This window comes from Limanda limanda, chromosome 20, assembly GCF_963576545.1.
Source record: "Limanda limanda chromosome 20, fLimLim1.1, whole genome shotgun sequence".
In the NCBI taxonomy this organism is placed as follows: Eukaryota; Metazoa; Chordata; class Actinopteri; order Pleuronectiformes; family Pleuronectidae; genus Limanda; species Limanda limanda.
The window spans coordinates 3,129,556-3,151,963 of NC_083655.1; positions in this window are offsets into that span (position 1 = coordinate 3,129,556).

Here is a 22,408-nt window from a genome sequence, read left to right on the forward strand (position 1 = left end):
CTCGGAGGTAAAAGCCCCGGGTTCAGCCGGCAGCAGCAGGGGGGGGGGGTGCAGGCGGCGGTGGGTGATTTATAAAGAGGCAACGTCTCCGTCGAGCCTGTGGCATTGACAGGCGCTTCATCAGCGTCCGGATTGGGTTTCATGGTCAACGAGGAGGCAGCCATGCGGGAAGAGGAGATTGGCATCCTCTATATTCACTGCTTTTCAGACTGCTTTATCATAATGCTGCTTTCCACCGGCAAACACCGGGCGTCAGGCGAGAGAGCGTGGAGACGCCGAGAGAAGTCACATGACTAATCAGGGGTGTGTGATGGAATGAGACTTTTAAACCATGAAAAGATCCAGTAGAATTAATGATGGACCACAGGAATGGAAATCTATTGGATGTGTTGTTTGAGGGTCAGTGTTGAGCAGAAACATCTCATATCGGATAAGGAAGGAAAGCACTGCTTTAATAGTTAAAGCTAATATATAGACATCAATTAAAGACAATTCTTCCTTAAAATGTCATGTCCATCTTTACAGTCTCTGCTTTGCATCCTCTAACTTACCGAAGCAGGGTATCAGAATCAGAATCAGAATCAGAATCAGAATCAGAAGGCATTTATTGCCAAGTAGGTTTACAACTACCTGGAATTTGCTCTGGTTATTGGAGCAAACAATGAACATAGAAACATAAAAACACAATAAATACACCACACATAAGAAAAACAATAAAAAACAATACTTATTTATCGTCTCTGGAAGCCTAGTTTGACGACTTAACATTTTATCAACTGAAGAAGAGAACATCGGGTTTGATCTGTTCATGGTATTTATATAAAAACATCAACAACAGAACATCAGCTTTATCTCCTACAATTTGAAATCTGCTAAATATGAGCTGGGATTTGACAAAAAGAAGTTCAACCCGACGTGAGTGACACTCAGCGCCCACAGTGCAAACCTTCATCTAAATAATCTATCGTTCATTAGAGGAGAGGGAGCAGCGCAGCGAGGGCGAGGGCGAGGGAGGGGGGGATAACTAGCGTGCTGCGTTATAGCTCCACAGCGTTTCCCCCCCCGCCGGCGTGCGGCAGCCCCGTGATTGACTGGGATCTGAAACGAGAGTGAAAGTGGTTTGGAGACGGCATGAGAAGAGATAACGACAACAGAGATGGGGCTGATATCCAAAGTGAGCGTTGGTTTGTCACTCATCATGTTTCCCCCCCCCCCCCCCCCGCCCCCCCGCTGAGAGTCTGGAGGTGGCGCGGTGGAAGAGGCACTTTGAGGCGACACGCAGGAAAACCTCTCTCTCTCTCTCCACACACACACACACACACACACACACAGGCTGGAAGAGGACATTAGAATCCGTGTTAATGGAGGCGCGTGGATCATAATGAACAAAAGGGAAAATAATGATTATCATTAATGGTCTGGGGGGAGCAGGGAGCGAGTCGATGGGAGCTTCTCGTCGGGCTCTTTAGGGCGAGTGGAGAGTGATGCGTCCCTCACTAGACGCTTGTTAATGTGCCATCGGGGGCTTCTGCAGAGCCACGGCAATGAATAATAAGTTTAATGATGTTTGTTCTCTGTGATGACACATCCACAGTGCTGGATAACCACTTAGTATTAAACCACCACTCAACTGCAGGCACCCAGCCACTTACACTGCTCAACCTCATTTTGTTATTCATAGTGGTGCGGAGGAATATATTTCATGCTATAATATTACGCTGTAATTGATTCGTCTTCCCGCAAAATTATAGATGATTATGGACGTTCTCTTTCTCTCTCTCTCTCTCGCTCTCTCTCTCTCCGTCTCTCTCTCTCTCTCTGTTGTTGTCCAAAACTGGGCGAGGTGAGAATAAGCAGCTTCTTATTTCATTCAAAGTACCTTGACTTTTGAATAATATGACCTTTTTAATATGCCCTCCCATCCCACAGCCGCATGATGGTCCAGCAGGTTTGTGAAAAGGTGCAGTTGACAGGAGGGGGGTGCAATATGCCTCAGTCCGGACGGGCATTATTATTATTGACATCACTGTTTGAATTTGAATTATTCCCCCTGGAGGAAGGTTTGCTTCAATACACAGCTCCACTGGAGATTGATTAAAGGATGATGGCCACTAATGAACTGGTGTTTACAGAACATCAACGTAGCCTCATTTCCCTCCCTCTGTTTATTTGACTCCAGCTAAACTGTTTCATCCAGACGAGTAATGTGCACAGAATAAAAATAAATCATGAGCCAGACTTATTATCAAGATGTAAATAAAGATATTTAGTCTGAGGCAAACTGGCAGATTCTTTAGATTTGCATGTTTATTACACTTAATCATGATTTCCCTCTGTTTTGAGACAATGCTACTGATGGATGCCAGGTTTTTATTGTGGAAATATATTAGAAGTGGAAAGAAATCTCAAATCGAGGAGTAGTTTATATATAATGACCTGATAAAAGCACAAAGAGGATGAAAACTGACAGTGAATTCCTAAAACAACTGAAGACACAAATCAGAAATGCTAAAAATCCCTAAAAAAATGCTTCTCTACAAAATGTGAGACCCACTCTGGGACTTGATCATCAATCACAGGGTCCATGATGTGTCCTGAAGTTTTGAGAAAGATCTTCTCCTGGCAGAAAAGTGCAGTCCCAAGCAATAGGACTGTAGAAGTATCCACAGCAGATGTATCTGATAGTAGTAATGGGTTCTTCCCAAGAGCACATCTCTCCATCAGTTTGGTGGAAATCGCTTCAGTCCTGCTAACAAATAAACCAACAAACATAAAAAACAACTAGAATATCACAAAGCAGAGCGCAGACCGTTCCCTTAAATTCAGAGTCATAGAAACCAGTTCCCTAAATAACGTCCTTGGCCGAGATAACAACATACCCAATTTATTTAAAATGAAAAATAACTCTTGTGTAGAATGTGAGGAGCTGGTTGTTTAACTGCGAGATTAAAATCTAATAAACAATGTTTGTGAGTGCACACTGAGCTCATAAAAGAATCCAGCCAAAGATCTGTTTTCTTATTGCTCAGGACAAGATTAATAAAAGATCCTTGATTATAAAGAATGTGCAGTTGCTTCCACTAACAATGAGACAAGCAGAGTTGAAAAACAAGAGAAACTTCTAATTAATTCCATTCTGCACGTAGAAAAGATACAAAACAGGACGGAGGTGAAGGTCAAACTCAGGATTCATGTTTCACACGACTGAAATGTCATTATTTACACACTCGACTGGAAATGTCTGGAATATTAAACTCTGTATCTGATGTGGATGAGACTCACCTGAGACGCTTAGCGACCAAACGTCACATTCAGCGTCACAGTTAATGAGATGAAATCATTTGAAATACAGATTCCTCCAACAAGATGATAAGACACCTGCAGGTAAGATGATGAACAGCAGGGGCAGGGTTCTGTTTTTGTGGAATACAGGAAAGTTTGACCTCTTTCAATCATAAGTTGTATCATCTGGATGAGATGCTCCTCGCAGGTTTCTCTGTAAAATCATGACAGATTTAAATAGTTTTGTAATTAAATCAGAATCATAAACAAATATTTTTTTTTTAAACTGTACAGCTTTAATGCTACGGACATATTAATGTGGAATAAAACTTCACAAACAAAAATGTTTTGTCTATTTTTATTTTATTTCTGAATAGTGGTGAACGAGCCTGAAATACAGATTAACTGACACGTTATAATATTTGTATTTTATTGTTTTTATTTTATTCCCTCTCACGGACAGAATTAATCAATAATCCATTATACATAATTCATAAACGTCGTCTGCAAACTATCCTACATACACACAACATGCAGCTTGTTTGTTTACTTCATGGTTAACACGCTACACTCGTTTCCAAACTACATGAACCGTGGCAGTTTCGGCCGATGTGGAAACTAATGAGGCGTCGGCTCAGTGAGACGATGGAATCACGGCATCATTCCGCCGTAAAGACGAGCTGAAGGCAAATCCTATAGCTCCGTTACCATGGAGACACATCAGCGGATCAGGGGAGAAAGCGTCAACAAGAGGGAAAACAAAGGGTCGGCCCAATTAACCTGAGGGATGTGCTTACCGTGCCGGAGTTTCCATGAGCGCCACGGCGACTGCCGGCTTTAATTGGTCATGGCAAGAGGTCGGACACGGCGCTCGCATGTTTGAAGCTTAAGGGGCGAACGCCGCGGCGCCGTGTAAACATAGAATCACTTGCTAATTAATTGATTGGGCTAATTTTAATTACACAGAGAAACGAGATCTGGTCAATCAAAGAGTGTCTAAGGATTCCTGTGGTAAAGACACTGTAAACAGGTGATTTGATCCATGCAAATATATTAGTTTGAACAGGAAAATGAAATAAAATAATAATAATTTAGCGGTGAAATAAGCTTGAGAACTTCAGATGTGATGTTTTCTTTTCATTAGTCTTTTCCGCTGGGTTTGTTGTGGGTATTGATGAGGAAAAACAAAACATGCTTATGTGTCGAGGTCCAATGGTTTCACCTGAAGTCCATTAAACCTGGAACCACTACAGCAGCGTTTGTATTTGCAGGGAAATCAGTGTTCTCCTGCTCACAGCCCGTGACACACTGCTTCCATGTTACAGTTCCTATCGACCCTGAGCTTCATGAAGCAGAACCTTCTGTAAAGAAAACAGCCCGGCTCAGGGAGGCAGCGTGTTTACACGGCTGCGAGTTAAAGTTAAAATGTTAACACTTTAGGAAAAAAGCTGTCCTGTCGCATTTTACAATTGACTGCCCACGTTGGTGCCGTGATGAGCGGATCTGTGAAGACACGACAGAGTCACGCAGGACTGAGGACACTGCTCGTCCACTTCCTGGTTTGTGTTGATCTGGTTGTGGATATTCTGATATAGTCTCTGGCTTTCTCTGTGTGTACATAAAGGAGGATGGATTTATGTCCAATAGAGTTTTTATGTCCAAACTCGAGAGAGAACTCACAGAGCCCGACGGCAAAACTCGTATTTTGGATCAGAGCCGGATGTTTTCCCCGGTTACAGACTGGTGACGTGTGAAAAAAGTCGAGGCTGTAAAGTCGAGCCCGGCCAACATGACCCGAAACCCAATATCATCAGGCTCGGGTCATGTATCCACACTCGAAGAATTTCAAGTGTTCTCACCAATTAATTATTATCCTGGAAAAAACAAAATCGACTGGGCGGTGATGCCAGAATCTGCCAGAGGCTGATAATTGGAGCCCGGTGCTTTTAGAGGGGAACAGATTAGTCCGGTTTGATATTCATCCACACTGCTCCATCATCTGCAGCCAAGCTGGACACAGCTCCCTGCATGCTAACACGCCCGGGTCGGGATCTGGACCTGGCTTCTTTTATTCTCTTCCCCCCCCCCCCCCATGAAATGGAGTTCAAGTGAGCCCTCAAAGAATCTCATCTGCTGCGCCCACTCATAATATATCAAATATTCGGGATGCATGGAGCGGCCTCGGAGCTCGTCGGGCTGCAGCCGTGTGCGGAGAGTCAGGTAGGACATGTGAAATGCATGATGTGTTTAATCAGTGCACACACACACACACACACACACACACACACACACACACACACACACACACACACACACACACACACACACACACACACACACACACACGAGATGAGGCTGTCAATCAGCAGCTGGGATGATGTGTTGGACGATGACAAACGCCACAGACTCTCACATGATGGAGATGTTCTTTCTTCTCCTTCCACTTCTGTTCGAGTTAGGGTCAAAGTTAAATTAGCTCCGAGCGATATTGACAATATTATTTGACTGATTATGAAAATCCAATCTCGACGATACCGACCGCAGATTCGCTGTTTGCTCTTTTTTTCTCGAAGTCAAACTCCCGGTATTGTAATTCCTGCTCATGCCAGCTTATGCATCTCATACATAGTCATACGTTCCTTCTGTTATTCTTCCGTGTCAGCTGTCAAAGTTCAAAGCCTTTGAAATATTTCTCCCAGAGTCTCTTTGAAGAAATTTAAATTTTTTTACATGGCCTGTTGATTTAAATGCAATCAGACAGAATGTGGCTGCGTTTGCACAACAAAGGCAGAACCGTTGAACGGGCCAAGTCGATACAGTAGACGTCCCGAAAAACGGGAAAAAATTATTTCACGTGAATTATTCATGACCAAGCTACACCGTGCACTTCTCTCCCGGCCGGTGGAGGAACCTGGAGCTGTTTGGTGTGTGTTTGTTTCTGTTGTGGAGCTGACAGCTGGAGCGTGAGAGTTATTCCTCAGAATTGGTGCCGTAACATTTGGTCTCCTCACCGTCGTGGGATCCCCGGCGCCATTATGATTTCGGTTCCGTGCGATTACGCCGTGAATTTGATTTGCTGTGAAGACGTATCCCAAAAAAAACAGTGCACACAACAAATCGGCGTTGTGACACACACACACACAGAACAAACATGTACACAGCTCAGTGGCCTCCGGGGGGCTCGTGTGCTCTTCATTAAAACGTCTGCGATCAAAGTGTGTTGCTGCTACACGCTACCGACGGCTGCAGATGGAATGTGAGCCGCGACGCCCCCGGCCACTTGTGTCCAAACTCATAATACAGTGAAAGAAAGGAAAAAAGACAAACACACACACACACACACACAGACACACAGAAACATATCAAAGACCTACACACAACCTTCAAACAGACAGCCAGACACACACGAGCTGTAATCCCTGCCTCTTAGCCTGCTGTTGTTTTTCTCCCAGAGTTTCTCGGGGTCTAAATGCTTGGGCCTATCGCGGCAGCAGATGGGGGGGCACAGCTGGTGTTCCCCCCCCCCCGCGCCACACAAGTGGTGCCAGTGGAGATGGATGTGGAAGCCTAATGTATGCGGGCACACAAACGGAATCGCACTCGCAGTGGAGAGAAGTTAAAGAGGAGAGAAAAGGGGCAGAATGAATCCTCCGACTCGTCCCTGATGCTTTGGTCTGTGTAGCTGCAGATTGGATTTTATACCTTTTCTCTCTGAGGTGTTTAAAGACCAGAGGAGCTCGAGGACCCAGAAGAACACACGTCACCCCCTGGTGGGCAAATGTCCACTTGTAGAAGATATTGTTCCCATACTTTAGCTTTTTTAATTTATAGCCCTGCACGGATCGATTTCTGCAAAGCTGCTCATCGGACCAGACCTGATCAACTGGGTTATGGATGTTCTCACCTGCTGCCTGCCTGGTCTTCATTTGATATATTCATATAAATGTATGTTTCACTTGTTGCACATCTTGTTTCTAGGAACCCGACCTGGAGCAGAACCCATGTAGAGTCCTGAAATGAGTGACACGATATATAAACGTTGAATCTAATTCGGTTCTTAACTCAATGAGATTCTCTCCTGATGAAGTTCTTCAGTTTCCTTTTGTCATGATCCTGATTTTTTTAAATATATTTAAAAACCTTTAATAGCTTGAATAGTTTACTTTGGATTGATATATGTACTGATGCTCCAGAGGTAAACATATTGGTGATATTTAAACAGTGATTAATAACAATAATAAATATGGCCAAAATGGCCACTAAATGCAAAATAGCAGGCTTTCCAATTGCACCTGAGACTTTTTTGTTTGTCTGGTCATGATACACTTGTGTATCGATTTTTGTGAAGATCGGTCAATGTGAACACGTTCCAGGGGTCTCGGGGGGGCACCGTTGAGCCATTTTGCGACGCCCATTGAAGATTCCTCCAGAATACGTATATTTTCACCACTTTCTAACTTTCTGCAAATTTTGGTAAGAATTTGAGCATGGAAAAGCCCTCAAAAAGCCAATTCATTTACATGAATAATAATAATAATAATATCCGAACTCCCTGATGTGCTGGTGGCTCACTGGTTCGCTGCCGGCCGGATGCTGGTTGATCGCTGGCTGTGGTGACGGGAAAGATCTGGCAAAACAAAACGTGGAGGATGTGATCGGACTGGGCAGCTCACTGTGTGTGTGTGTGTGTGTGTGTGTGTGTGTGTGTGTGTGTGTGTGTGTGTCTGTGTGTGTGTGTTTCAGTTATTTCTCATGTTGTGCGGACAAAGTCACTATCTATCCATCCATCCATCCATCCATCCATCCATCCATCCATCCATCCATCCATCCATCCATCCATCCATCCATCCATCCATCCATCCATCCATCCATCCATCCATCCATCCATCCATCCATCCATCCATCTATCTATCTATCGATCAGGTCTCGGTTTGGGTTAGTTATGTTCAAGTTTAAGGAAGATCTGCAATGGATGGAAGTCAATATAAAGTCCTAATAAGAACTTCACCAGTAAAACTCAGGTGCATTTTCAGAATCTAAACAAATCCCTCCTGCCACTATCACAGCTTCCTCATGAGGAGGAAACTCCTGAGCTAACTGTCCAGGTGAACTCACACCCGTGACTTGGGTCTGTGAGCAGCTGGCGCCCTGCGACGCCGCCACGTTCCCCTGGCCTCTCTCCCAGACTCCTCTCCGGGACCAGGAGCGGGCAGGTGGCGCCGGCGTTCGCCAGATTCAGCTTCATCTTTCCTCTCTTTGATATAAGCTCCATCGCGTCCGCTGGAAGCCTCCAATTGATGTTAATCAGTTGATCGACACTGCGAGCTGATAGGGCCGCCTGATAGAGATCCGGTGTGACAGTTTGTAAATGTAGGGGAACAACAGATTAAACACAAGATGACATCAGGTATTAGGGACCAATAAGAAGCATCAGCAGCTCCCAGGATGTTGTGGTGATGGAAAGAACCGATCACCAAGTCCATAGATCAACAGTTTTTTAAACACACGTCCACAGGTTGGTTAGTAACAGACAAACACAGAACATGAAGCTTGGTTAAAGGTCATGTTGACACGTCAGCCCCAGGAAACATGATTTTTGCACATCAATGAACAACAGTTTTAAAGATCACTTCTCAAATCTGTCTTTTAATAAAACAAACTCAACTGAAGAACCAGATATTCACGAGCTCTGAAGCTTTTCATCTTATCTTATGATCTTCAGGGTCCTGGAGCCTTAAAACTTTAGTTGGAATAAAAGTAATTCTCCTACACTTGAATATTCTGGGAGAAGAAGGTTTTAAATGAATGGAAACCTGAATCTGTCAGAAGGATCCGTGAGGTTTTGGACACAGGGAACCGGTGATTACCACAGAATGTGTGTCAGTGTGGGGACGATCACAGAAGAAATCTCATCTTCCCCATTTATCTGAGCCGGGGTTTCTGTTCAGGTTGGTTTATTTCCCACCGTTATCATGAATCTAAGCTGAGCTCAAACCTCTGGATCAGTCAAATCCTGCACATTGATGTGTTGGATATCCAGGGCTGTGAGATGAGGAGCAGAACAGATTAAGTTGATAATATCACTTTAAGTCCGTGTCAGTCATTTTGAGTCTGAAGGTATCAGGGTCACGTTTGCTTCTTTAATTCTCCCGTCACATCGCTTGTTCTCCAGCAGATTGATTTCTGCAGACTTTGAGAAAAAATTGCCAGGTTGGATTATTCATCATAATGACCAGAAAAATCTTTATTTGTTTTGTCACCAATTCTTTGATATCGACTTTTCCTCGTGCCCTTGAGTTCAGTGTTTTTCCCGCAGTGAACACTTTTCAGCTTTCGGTCGATTATTTGAAGCCCATGGGAGGGAAGCAAAAAATAATAATTATATTTATATAATAAGTTCTTCTCCAGAGCATCTTTTAAACTCTTTTAAAAGTCGTCTGTGGCTTGAATCTAATTGCAGAGGGTTTGTTTTGCAAAATAATTATCTCTGGTCTCTGACCTGATGTCAACTTCTCCTAAACTGGACCCCTGTCCACAGGAATAAATGTGGATATTTTGCAGAGATAACTTTTTCCTCTGCTTGTCTCACATCTCCTGTCCTCCTTTAAGATAGATAGATAGATAGAGTACTTTATTCATCCCCGAAGGGAAATTAAGTTGTCATAGCAGCCGGTATATTTGAATACAATAAAATACAATACAATACAATAGAATAAAATTAAAAATAAAAGGTAGAAAGAATAAAAAAACAGAAGCACAAGATAAAAATACAATAAAATAGGTAGATAAGGTGCATTGGCAAGATGATGGTAAAAGTAAAAGTACTGATGATATGATGGTAATGGTATTGTTAGACAGTATATAAGAATAGTACAGTATATATAGTATATAATATAACATAATATATATTTTTTATATGATAGTAATTATACCAATATAAAAGCAGTATATGGTAATAATGGCAGCAACAGTATATATAATAATAATAGTAATGGTGATATAATAATAGTATATTATAACATGTACACATAAATAAATATGTGTATATAGACTTATGTAAACAAGAATATACAGAGAGTATGATATGATATATAGTAGAAGTATGAATATGAATATAAGTATTTGACTATACAATAGGTAATATAATATACTATGAGTCTAAGAATATGTAGACAGAGTGTGCAAAAGACAATATTATTGTATAAAATGATATATAATATCAATATGGTTTATATGCACACATATCACATATGATGTGAAGTAAGTGTATAAGGAGCGGTTGTACAGGTCCACAGTGCAGGAGACATGTTTAGTGCAGTTCTGTGATGGTGGCTCTGACAGAGGGGGAGGAGTTGAACAGTCTTATTGCAGTTGGGAGGAACGATTTCCTGTATCGTTCCTTAGAGCAGCGGGGTTGAATGAGTCTGTGGCTGAGTAAAGAACCCTCCAGTGTATCCTTTATTAGAGGAAGCGTTGAGGAAGCCGTGTGGATTCTTCCAGTTCTTTTCAGTCAGTTTGGAAACGTCCTGCAGCCGAGGTCTTGATATTCACAACACTGGTTGTCTCTTCTCAGCAGGAGTCCTGCTTCTTCCTCTCAGATTTCTGGAGGTTGCCACAGGACACAAAGTAAGTTTGGTTTACACCCAAAAGAGAGTTGGGGAATTTAATCAGTCCTAAATATACTTCCTGCTGTACAACGTGTAAACTAATACCAGTTTATAAGTGCATCCCCATTATCATAGAAGTATCCTCCTCCCCCTTTTGCTCACTTTGAAGTTGACTCTGTTAAAGCCACTCTAATCTCCCCTGATTTCAGTAAAGCATGTTTTACTGTGAGAAAAGGCTGAGGAAGAAGAGGGATAAAGACCCTTTGAAGCGCCACTGACTAACACTTGGATTCAGAGTGAAATAAAATGATATTTTTCTCTCTCTCTTCTGGCACAAACTTCAAATCGTCATACTTTATCTAACGGTAATCCAGATCAGGGTGCATCCAGAAAACACCGCTGAGCAAAAAACAGGGAGCTGGTTGAACCTTAGGAGAAGTTGTGGTTGTGTTAAAAATAGAGATAGAATATAGAATCTCCTCGTCTTTCCAAGTTAACATCTTTGTTCTTGGCTTCTAAATGTTTGTCTCTTCTTGTTTCTTTGTCAGTTTCACGTCCGTTGCAGGTTAGAAAACATCCTCAGTGCACGTGACAGGAGAAACTTCAGAGAATGTGCGAAACAGATGACTCGGACATTTGCTTTCTCACACACAGACGCTCCGGATAACTTCAGGACATTCTCCAGCAGCTCTTTCATATCAGGGATGATATGAAAAAAGATTTTCATGAAGTGCCGAGAGAGAAAAATGGTGAAAAATCTGAACCCCGGCAGAAAAACATATATCTTTGGCCTAAGTGTTGCTTCCCAGGGTGAGTCCAACACGATCGACTCCTGACTTTGTGAAGTTGTTCGGCATATTAGAGGAAGAAAAGCTCACAGCTCAGGGGAGGACTGAAACATAATGTCCCTTCTTTTGTGCTCGGTGACTTCTATTGTGAGATCTGCGGTAATTGGAGCAGAGATTGGACCAGCGTGAGGTTTTTCCTGTCGAGAGCGTGTCACCGCGGTCTGGACGAAAATACTCTCAAGACAACGGATCTCGCCCAGAAGAACTACAGGCCGGCTGTCACTTGTAGTTTTAAGTGGCGGGTTTGAAGTTGAGGCTGTTGAGGGAAAACGGGGTGAATATCCACCGATCGGCTGCAGCAGGAGGCGGAGGCGGTTCAGTCCGGGTGGCGAAGGAGGAAATCATCACCTGCACCACACAGGTGAAGAATAAGAGCTCCTCTCAGGTCTGTGTTCATGTGTTCACATCTTCTATCATAAGGAGAATTTAAAAAAGAGCTACATCAAAGACAGATTTCACACGTATCTCAACAACATGAAAATAAAACCCAGAACTCTGCCTGTTTGTCCAGATCTGTTCCAAAATTTCATTGCTTCACAGTATTTATAGTTGTTGAGTGATCCTGCTGCAATGAAAACAAGAGTCAATAACCTAATTTGCAGACGTAACACTCGTGGGCAATGAAAATTGTGCAACTTAGAAGAAAAACGGCAGCGATGAGTCTCTCCAATATCTGCAGACTTTATGAATCAGCATGAGTCTGCTGATACATCAACTAGAAATCTATTCTTCTTCTTCATGTATGTACGAGAGCAGTTTGTATAACGTATATAAAACCACAACATATGGTAAGAGGGGAAAGGTTGAAATGCCCGATTCTTTTTTAATCAAGATCTGTAAATTATCATCTGAGAAATCAAGGAAAATGTTGAAAAATTAGGAAAGAAATCCCAAATGTTATTGTTTCTTCTTTGACCTGTCTGCATCCTGAATATCAAACACATGAATACAGATGAAAACATAACCTCCTTGGTGTAAACGTACAAATCAACCTATAAAATCTGTGTCCAGCTTCTGGTGCAAGCTTGTGTTTGCCTGTAATTGAAAAGTTCAAACTTAATCAAACCAAAAGCCTTTTCTTTCTGTGGTTGTCTCTAGAGATGATTGGTTGTTTTTCCTGGTTCCTGTGGCGCTCTGCTCTGACCATGTGGTGCATGTCAGCAGGACTCAAGTCTGCCTGAAAAAGTGGAAATTATTAAAAACCAACCACTTTCAATAATTTTCACTTCATCGCGACAGTGCAGAGAGTTATTTGACAGGAGAGGAGGACGAAGAGGAAGAGGGAGGAAATAATTACTTCTGCAGACGCTGATCTTCAGACATGAGCATCAATATGGATAAAGATGTCCTAACATGTAGATGTGTACAGTATGATAACATGGAGGAGGCGGGGTTCATGACCTATACCACAGAAAACCACTAGGGAGAGATCTAAATTGTTTTCTAAAGATTGTTTGAATATTTATAGCCTATATTTATTTCTCCTTTCTCCTATTTCCAGATTCAGAAATGAATAATAATAATGTATCATCAGGGCACGTTGATATCTGGTTCTCTGGTTGTTACTGGTTGTTTTCAGAGCTACAAATTGAATCTCTCCTAACAGTCCACACAGGCAGTTCTGTTAAATAACCACTCGTCTTTTATTGATGGAAAAATACCAGATTCTTTAGATTATTTATAAAAAGGACAAACAACAACAGAGCTGGACTCAGGCAGCCGGCTGCAGCAGTGTCACCAGCGCTCAGTCACCCGGCCGGCGCTTATCAACTTACCCTTTTCCCATTTCCTCCTTATCACACATAATTATCTTTATTCTCTGGGCCTTTTCGCGCCCCGGCTCTTTTTTTCCCCCCTTTTTTTTATTTCCCACCATAACCTGTTATCGCATGTTGACTGGCACGCAGGATTTATGTCATTTATCGGCCTCCTAACATGCAACCCAGTGCGGTTTATTTCTCAATCTCTCCCCTCCCCTCCATGATCCCAGCTTCCGTTATCGAGCCGCTCCGAAGATACCGGAGGCCGTTCACCGCGGTGGCAGTTCAAAGGCTGAGAAGCCGAGGGAGTCGTCGGGTGGGAAACTCTCGACCTGCAGCTCCGGGATGAGAAGACACCACCCGGCCTTTTAATTCAATGGAGCAGGCCGGCACAGAGGGAAATTATGGTTTTATTCCACCTCAAGCACCACTTCTTCTTCTGTTTGGCTCGGACCTTTTGACATATGCACAGATACTGAGCAGCCTCACTAGGTGGGATATTCTTTCCACAAAATGTCATAGGAGCATGAGTAATAATGCAGTAATTGAGCCACGCCCCAGAGAGACCTGGTGCAGAACCCTGCTGCTGCACAAAGAGATGTTCACCTGTGTGTTGAAGCAGGATTCAGAATCCTAAACTGGAGAATCAGGTGTTGTGACTGTTATGAATATGAATATTAAAGGACAGGAAGACATGTTTAGATTGGTAGACAGACTTCCTGTTTAGACATGCTGTCCACGCCCCTTCTTGCCTCATGTAAAGTAAGAACACCGTGGTCATTAAACAACTTCTGGATAAAATAGAAAGAGGTCAAGGCTAGAATTTAGTTTTTTGCCACTGAAAATAAATTATTCAAAAAAAGGAAAAAGAAAAAATGTGAAGTATGTTTCATTAATTCAAGCCGTGCTACTTGAAGTTTGTAGCTTTGAAACTGAAAAAGTAAAGTCATCCCCTCCTGCATTTGAAGGAACCACAGTTGCCGAACACAAACGTGTTAATCAGGCTTTTGTTGCTTTAATATAACAAACAAATGAATGTTTAAAATGAATTATTTTTTCATACCGAAACTTTGAAATATGAAAATTGTGCCAGTTCTTGGGACATTGATTAACTTCCCAATAATGTTGATTAAAAACTAAATCCGTGCGGCTTTATGTTTCTCTCAAAAACAATTTACCACTGCATATTAAATATAGATTTTTAGGAAACAGCGTTGGAGTTTACAGCTCACAGTGACTGAATTATGATAATGTAATCAATTTTGTTTTTATTGAAAAGCTGAAATGTTTAGGGAGTAGGAGACAGTGTGTTTACTGTTTGTGCTCTTGAAAAGTTAAAGTTATTAACTCTCCTGTTTCAACGGAGCCAATTATTAAGAAAACAAATATGCACAAGTTGAAATTTGTATTATTCGAACAGTAGATTAACACGATTGGCTGGAAATTGATGTTGGGAGATAATTAGAATCATTCACCCAAATAAAATAAACTTTTCTTGTTCATCTCATTTTTCTGCATCCACTGATTGGATCTATTTGACCTCAAACCTTGAAACCTATAGAATTTCAGGCCCTGTCTTTCGATTGTTTTCCGGCTCCACATCCTGTAGACATCGCCCAGTTTGACATATCGGTTCCTTTCACGCCTGACGGAAATCTGTCCAGGAAGCAAACCATTACTATTGTCAAATTGGCACTGCAGTTTATAGCTCAATAATGCAGTCATCGCTCATGCTGTCACTGACCATCACGTGCTTCACATTAGCTCCGACTTTGACACTGATTTATTCCACCTCCCTCGCAGCTGCAGGAGATGGAAAAGAAAACATATCGTCAGCATCTGCGCTGCCAGAACTGTCTTTTGCCAGTATTGTATTTTTGTTGTCTACTTAAGAGCAAAGAAACTTGTGCTTTCTCATACATTCTCCTCTTTTAACACTCCTGCATTCCTCCCCAAAGTGCCACTTGGCCGAGTCGGAGCTGCCTCGTGTCCTGGTCTCAACCGGGTCCTCTGCCGTGCCCATTCTGTTGTGGAATATCCATAAATAATGTGAGACAAAAGCCTGCTCGGGACACTCCTACAGGCCGGCCCGTTTGACCTTTCCACAAAGAGAAACTCGACAAAAACAAACAACTCCCCTTGACACAAGGACGCAATCTAATTCGGTGCACGGAGGCTGAAACAAGGCTTTCCATTTCAGAGTCTTTCGGAGGAACCGATTCCAGCTCAGCACACCCACATCAGGACTGGCACATGGAGCCTGAAAAGAAATCAATGGCAGAGGGTTTAACAGGCTAACCATAATTGGGCTCGTAGTCTCGGGTCTTTGGAAGTTTTGTAAATACCGACCGAGAATAACAATCTGGGTGAAAATAGCTCGTGTCTGTCTAGATGCGGCTCATTGATTTTTCTCTGTTTTTTTTATTATTTATTTATCCTCTGTTCTGCTGCGGCTTCTGAGCGCCCGGCGAGATGAAAGCAGCAGAGAGAGAGAGAGAGAGAGAGAGAGAGAGAAGAGAGAGAAGAGCTTTGTCAGACCAAGATATTATGAGCGCAGACTGGAATGTTATCATATTATCATATTATCCATATAGCTGGTACTTTATCTCTTCGACACTGAAACACGTTAAGTTCATGCTCTGATCCACCGGAACTGACACGTCTCTGCTGCAGCTGCAACGAGTGTGAGAAGCACTGCAGGGACCCTGTGATTATAATATATATATATATATATATATATATATATATATATGAGAGGAAATCAAAGAATTAAAAGGCTGCTTGGTTTTGCTTTGAGTGAAAACAACTCTCAAAGGGAAACGTAGCAGAACAGAGGAGACTTTTAAATATGGGAAGGTATGAATATGTCTGAATAACACTTGGATGACACCACAGGAGCAGAATGGAGACATTTTAGTTTCTTTGAACAAGTCGTCCGCGGTTACGTCAGTTGTTTAATATGTTCTGTGAACTTAAACAGGTGAACTATCCCTTTAATGTATGCACGTGTTGTGCACATGTTAGCTGTTAATACCTGGTGTGACACTAACACTTCTTTTTGCATAATCTTCGCAACTGTGTCACAGGAGTCTGCATATTTTGATTTTGTTTTCATGTTCATGTATATATTTCTATATTTAAATGAATGTTGATTATCGTGTGAGGTGAATTTAAAGTCGCATAATCGCGTCAACAAACAGAATCACACCCACAGCAGGTAGAAGCTGATTTTCATAGTCGAAGCTATATTGTATATTACACAGTTTCTGCATTTTCTGATATTTTTTATTCTTTCTGCCACGGGGATGTGCCAAGTGTGCCATGTCGCATTGTGTGGCTTTCCCACTGCGCTGGGTAATGGGCCCTGCTGTAAACTATAAAATGTTTTTTCTTGCAGTGTCGACAGGTTTGGATTCGGAACAGCAGGGCATTTACCCCCCACCCCCCCACCCCATCCCCACCTCAGAGCACTGGCAGGTTGATGCTTCATATAAAAATTAGTTTTTATTCTCTGCAGGTTTTTACAGGAGCCGATCCTCGCTGTTCTGACAATCCTGCTTTTGTTTTTATTTTTCGCTGCTGCAGCTGCTGGTTTTGTCGAGTGAACAAAACTGGGATGTGTTTCACAAACTGTTGGTTTAAAGGTGGAATCCCACTGATTTGACAGAAAGCCTGGTTGCAGGTGTTTGGTAGTAGACTGGTATTTTGTAAGAAACTTTTGTTCTTTTATCTTTGGTGTCTGCAGAGCGGTGTGAGACCTGGTGAACTGCCTCAGGCGATCGTGTGGAGGCATCGAGTTTGAAAAATTCACTTCAGAACTTAGAAAGATGTGAAAATCTCTGATTTCATTGCCAACACACGCAAACCTTCCCAAAACTCAAATAAATATCATACGTTAAATAGTTTTTCCAGAGCACAAAGTGCAAAGTTTGAGTGGTTTTAGTTAAAGTAACACATCATGAGTTCTGCATCACTTTGCTTACAGGTCGGATTAATAAGGTTCATCAATAATTTGAAACTCGCAACACTTCTGCAAATTGGGAAATCAAATGATCATCATGCATTGGTGGCATTGATGACTTATCTGTCACAGTAGCACCGGTCGATATGTAAATCCTTCTGCCGAAGTGTCAGGAGACAAACGACTTCATTTCATCTCATCAGTAGATTTGTGGGGAAACGTCTTTATTGATGTGACCAATAAGAAAATATGACAAATTCAAACAGAAACAGAGTTGTTCATTTAGATTACAGTTGTGAGGCTATTTGATTTGTCAAACCTCAATTCATTGAAAAGAGTTGAGATTCCCACATTGCATAAGTGAAACTAATAATAATTAATTAATATAATTTCAATACTTCCTGTGCTGAAAAACCTTTTTATATAATTCTGGTGCATCCTTCCCCTTAATATAGACTAAGATATTTGTTTAAGTGTTTTTGTGTGTTAATTTCTGTGTGAAAACAATTACAAATCTCCAAGTTTTGCCTCCTAATTCAAAATGTACACAAACACTCACAGTAAACAATCTATTAACATTAGAGAAACCTGTGTTATCACATCCGACTCCCTCACGTGCTCCGTGTTGTATTATCTCCAGATGGGGAACAGAAACTGTTTTCCTGACTCAGACACTGATACAGTGCTTTGCCGTCCATCAGTAATTACTGTCACCACAATTTCCTGGTTGCTTAATTAAATATTTATGAGCGTTCTCAACCTATTTTTGTCTGGAATCACTATAACAAACAGGAATTTATAATTAATTGCCTCACGGTGGCTCGGGAGACGGCTCCAGCGATCACACGATAATTTGCTGTTGCAATTACAAAACCATTGTTCACCTAATATACGACGTGTGTGGAAAGTAATATTTTGCCGGATCCCACAGTGAACCGCTGTATAATTAACATATAGGAGACCACCGGTTTATATTTACTCAACAAATGACCAGGAGGTTCAGCAGTAGATCTACACACTGTATATCCACAACCCCCCCGCCCTCATCCTGCACATAACAAGCTTGAGAAATGAATCATCAATAATCATTGTGAGCAGTAATTACTCAGTCACTTCCCCGTGCAACATATGATCAATGCTCATGCAGACAGATTACTCTAAAACAACAGCTGCATTATGACCCAGCAGCGTGAGAGGCCACACCCCCTTCGGTCTGTGGACGGCAAATAAAGATGCATCTCCCCTTTGTATGAGAATTAAAGTTAAAATATCCTGGGAGCAGCCATCTCGTCGCCGCGAACGCAATGCATGATGGTAGATATATTGCTCGGCTAGTGAGCGTCGCTTGTACTCTATTTTTAATGATGCATCATGGGAAACAATGAGTGCACTCTATATGCTAGTGAAGATCACACTGTGGAAAATCAGTCAATGTTATATCATCAAATGACCAATTAAAACCAAACTTGGACGTATATCAGTTTGATCTGTAACTTTTTGGTTGGGTCCATGTCCCGTCCACTAACATGGCAGAGGCCGGGGGGGGGGGCTCAGGCTTTACTTCTGCAGTCTGTGCATCTGTCAGCAGCTGGAGCCTCCTGGCTGTTAATCAGCGTTAGAGACCAAACTCAGGAGGACGTGTTGTTGTCCTCATTGTCTCCTCTGTTGTCTGAAAGAGTCGTTAAGAGACACCGGAACCAGGTCACGTAAATCTTCACCTCTCTGCTCGTAACAGTGACGGAGAACAGCTGACGGACGGAGGAGGTGTGTCCTGCAGCTCATCACTCCTCATGAAGCACGCTGGGCTGCGAACGACAGCACGGGGAGTGATCAATGCAAATTACCCAGAGTTCCCTGGGAGTCTGCAGATGGGTGCTGAGGTGGAGGAGGTGGAGGAGGTGGAGGTGGAGCGAAGGAAAACGCAGGCCGAGCAGTAAAACAGCTGCAGGAGGGAACAGGTAAGCAGGAGCCGGCTCGTTAGAGAGGAGCTGAGAGGAGATATTTGAGGAGGTGATGTAGCACCAGCTCAGGATGTCAATCCAAAGAAGCTCTTACACGTTTTATCTCATCCCTGAAATGTCGTAGAGCCTCAGTGTGTGAGTGTGTGTGTTGAAATCTCAGGTTCTAACCCCACAGGGGTGTTGTGGAGCTGTTGGAGTATGGAATCAATTACATGTGCAAATAGGTAATAATTACCAGGAAAAGGGTTCTCGTGCCTGGAGGACAAAACACGTTTCATATTCCCCACAAGTATTTTAATTATCTCGCACCCCCAACACCTTGGAGTTGAGATGAGGTAATTATTGTGTTTGGGTTAGAGGATATTTTGTTAAACTTTTCCTCCTTGTTCAGAGGTTTGTGGTTGATGATCTCTATTGGGTCAGAAACTGTATTTGTTTCTCAAATATTAGAACAAGGAAGATTCTTCATGTTAACTTCTTTCTCCGTTAGATTAAATACTTGTTACTGTGGTTAACATGAGGTCATCAAAATCTATGTGCCAATAAAAAGGCTCAAGGTTCACGTCGTCCTGAACAGGTTGAGCAGGAGAATGATGGAGCTGTCAATCAAACACAGTCTTCAAGAGTCTTGATGTCACTCAGCAGGACCGACACAACCAAACCCACCAAATTACAGACACTCACAGATACCAGCTACTTTTTTTTTTTTACCAAGATCCTTGAATTATTCCTCGGGAAACTGGTGAAATGTCAAAAAACATGTAATAAAAAAGAAAAAATCCTTGATCCGTGCAGAATTTGAAATGAGTTCTTTCTTGGCCGAGGTTCCAGCCTTTCACCAAATGTCATGGAAATCCGTCCAGTATTTTTTGGTGTGATCCTGCTGATAAACCAACCGAACACACCAAACATCAAATTAAAGAATAAGTAAAAACACCTGCGAGTCCTGTTTAATAGATGTTTGGAGTCTTCAAGGCTGCAGCATTAAAATAACTGAAGCTGCTGTGCACTGCACCGTGTCCACTCAGACTCTTAATGTTGAAATATCCATGAAATTGTGTTTCGGTGACTTGTTGCACATTTTTTAATGAACAACTTGCCAAAAAAGATCTGTGGGGTTGAACTTCTTACTGGTATTTTCTCCACGGTCGTTCTGTAAGACCATTTAGGTCACAGTTAAAATGTTCTAAAGGATAAACATATGTAAGTTTGCCTGCAGCTAAGATATCAGAGCACTTACTTTCTTCCCGCCCGCTACACCTGACAGGTTCCGGTTATTTCCACCTGCTGAGGACACGTCATTCTAAATCGAGCAGCACCATTATGACTTTGCACCTATCTTTGTTTAGCATGACAAGGCACTTAATTCCCGGCCATGTGGGATACCGAGCACGTTGAGCCGTGCAGCCACGAGCCACCAGCGAGGTATGAAATCAAGTATCGGCTCCTCGGAGAGACCGACTCGTTCTGCAGATTGTTACCTCTCCGTCTGGGCTGAGTTGCAATTTGTTTTCTGTCTGAAAAACTTTGACAAAAAAAAAAAAAAAAGAGAGAAAGAGCAGAGTAACTAACGGTGAGTCAGCGGCTTATTAGAATGCAAATGTGCTCCGGGGGCTGAGATCTGGTGTGCTGCTATCGGTGGCCATCACGGGAGAAAGAGTCACCGCTGTGGAACTCAGGGAAACATGACATTTAGGAGATAATCGCTGGGTCTCTGTGCAATTGTTCTCCAACTTTTCAGCCGTGTGAAACCCCCTCACGCTGGTGGAGAGGCTATCGGAGCCGCACGCCCTCTGATAGGAGAGAGAGAGAGAGAGAGAGAGGGAGAGAGGAAACTGCCGCATGAGCATGTGATAGTGTCATATATTCGTTAGAGTAGATCATTTTAGCATGTGTTGAAAACATAATGACAGGCTTAGATTATGATGCCTGCCTTCTGGACTCTCAGACATTCTCAGAGAGTCCTCCAGATGTTAATCATAGAAGTGCTCTCCCTTTTTGAAATTATCCTTGACTTTGGGAATGACCTCTGACCAGCTAATGGATGGGTGTAGAAGGAATGTTCTTGACCAATGTGTCTTCATCTTCAGACACAAAAACATGTCCTTCTTTAGTCAGAAATCCCAAACTCTCTTTATGAATTTTCACTATCTGGCTTGTGATTGTCTCCGGGTATAACCATGGTCCTGACCTGCAAATCTTCTGTGTAATAAACATATTTTACAAACAAGAACGAGGTCTGCTTAGATTCCTTCATCATCATCAACTTCAACAACAACATCGACATCTCGGAGCCCAGAATTTACCATAATAGAAATGCATATCAAAGTGGTTTGAATTTCATCTCTCTTTTTGAAATGAGGAGGTTGCATTGGATCGTGGCGGCTCACGGTGATCGGCTGATCTGGAAAAAAAAAAAAGGAGGCGGGGCCGAGAGGTCACGTGGTGGAACCCGGTGTCTCTGCTTCCTGTGCTCATGGGACGTGTCTCCTTTACAGTAGATGCTGTGGTGAATTCACTTCATCCCTGTGTCAAATACGTTTTTCTGGCCCAGATGCAAAGTATGACTCCCCTCCCCCCCCCCCCACCCCCAACCCCCCCTCACTCTGTGAACATTAGATCCAGACAGTTTGTGCTGCATAATTTAACTCCATCTGTGGAGAAGTGTCGAGCTGGAGGAGGAGAGAGGCGTGAGGAAATGTGGTCTCCTGTGTTTCTCGCTGCCGCTGTTCATTCTGAAGTATGAACAATATCTGTCAGAGCTGTGGGACTCTTAAGGTAAAGGAAAGTATGGGCGGGCGTGAATATCTTAGCCGGATTTAAGTCGCCCTCCCTGGACCTTTACATAAGTCTTTTTGTATTTCTTGTATTCTGAAGGAGAAATCATTAACTGTCCAGGAAGTTGTTATAACAGAACTTAACAGAAGTGCAGGGATCTTCAGGAGAAAGAAAGTATAAAGGGTTTGAGAAGCGTTTATCACGTTTAAAA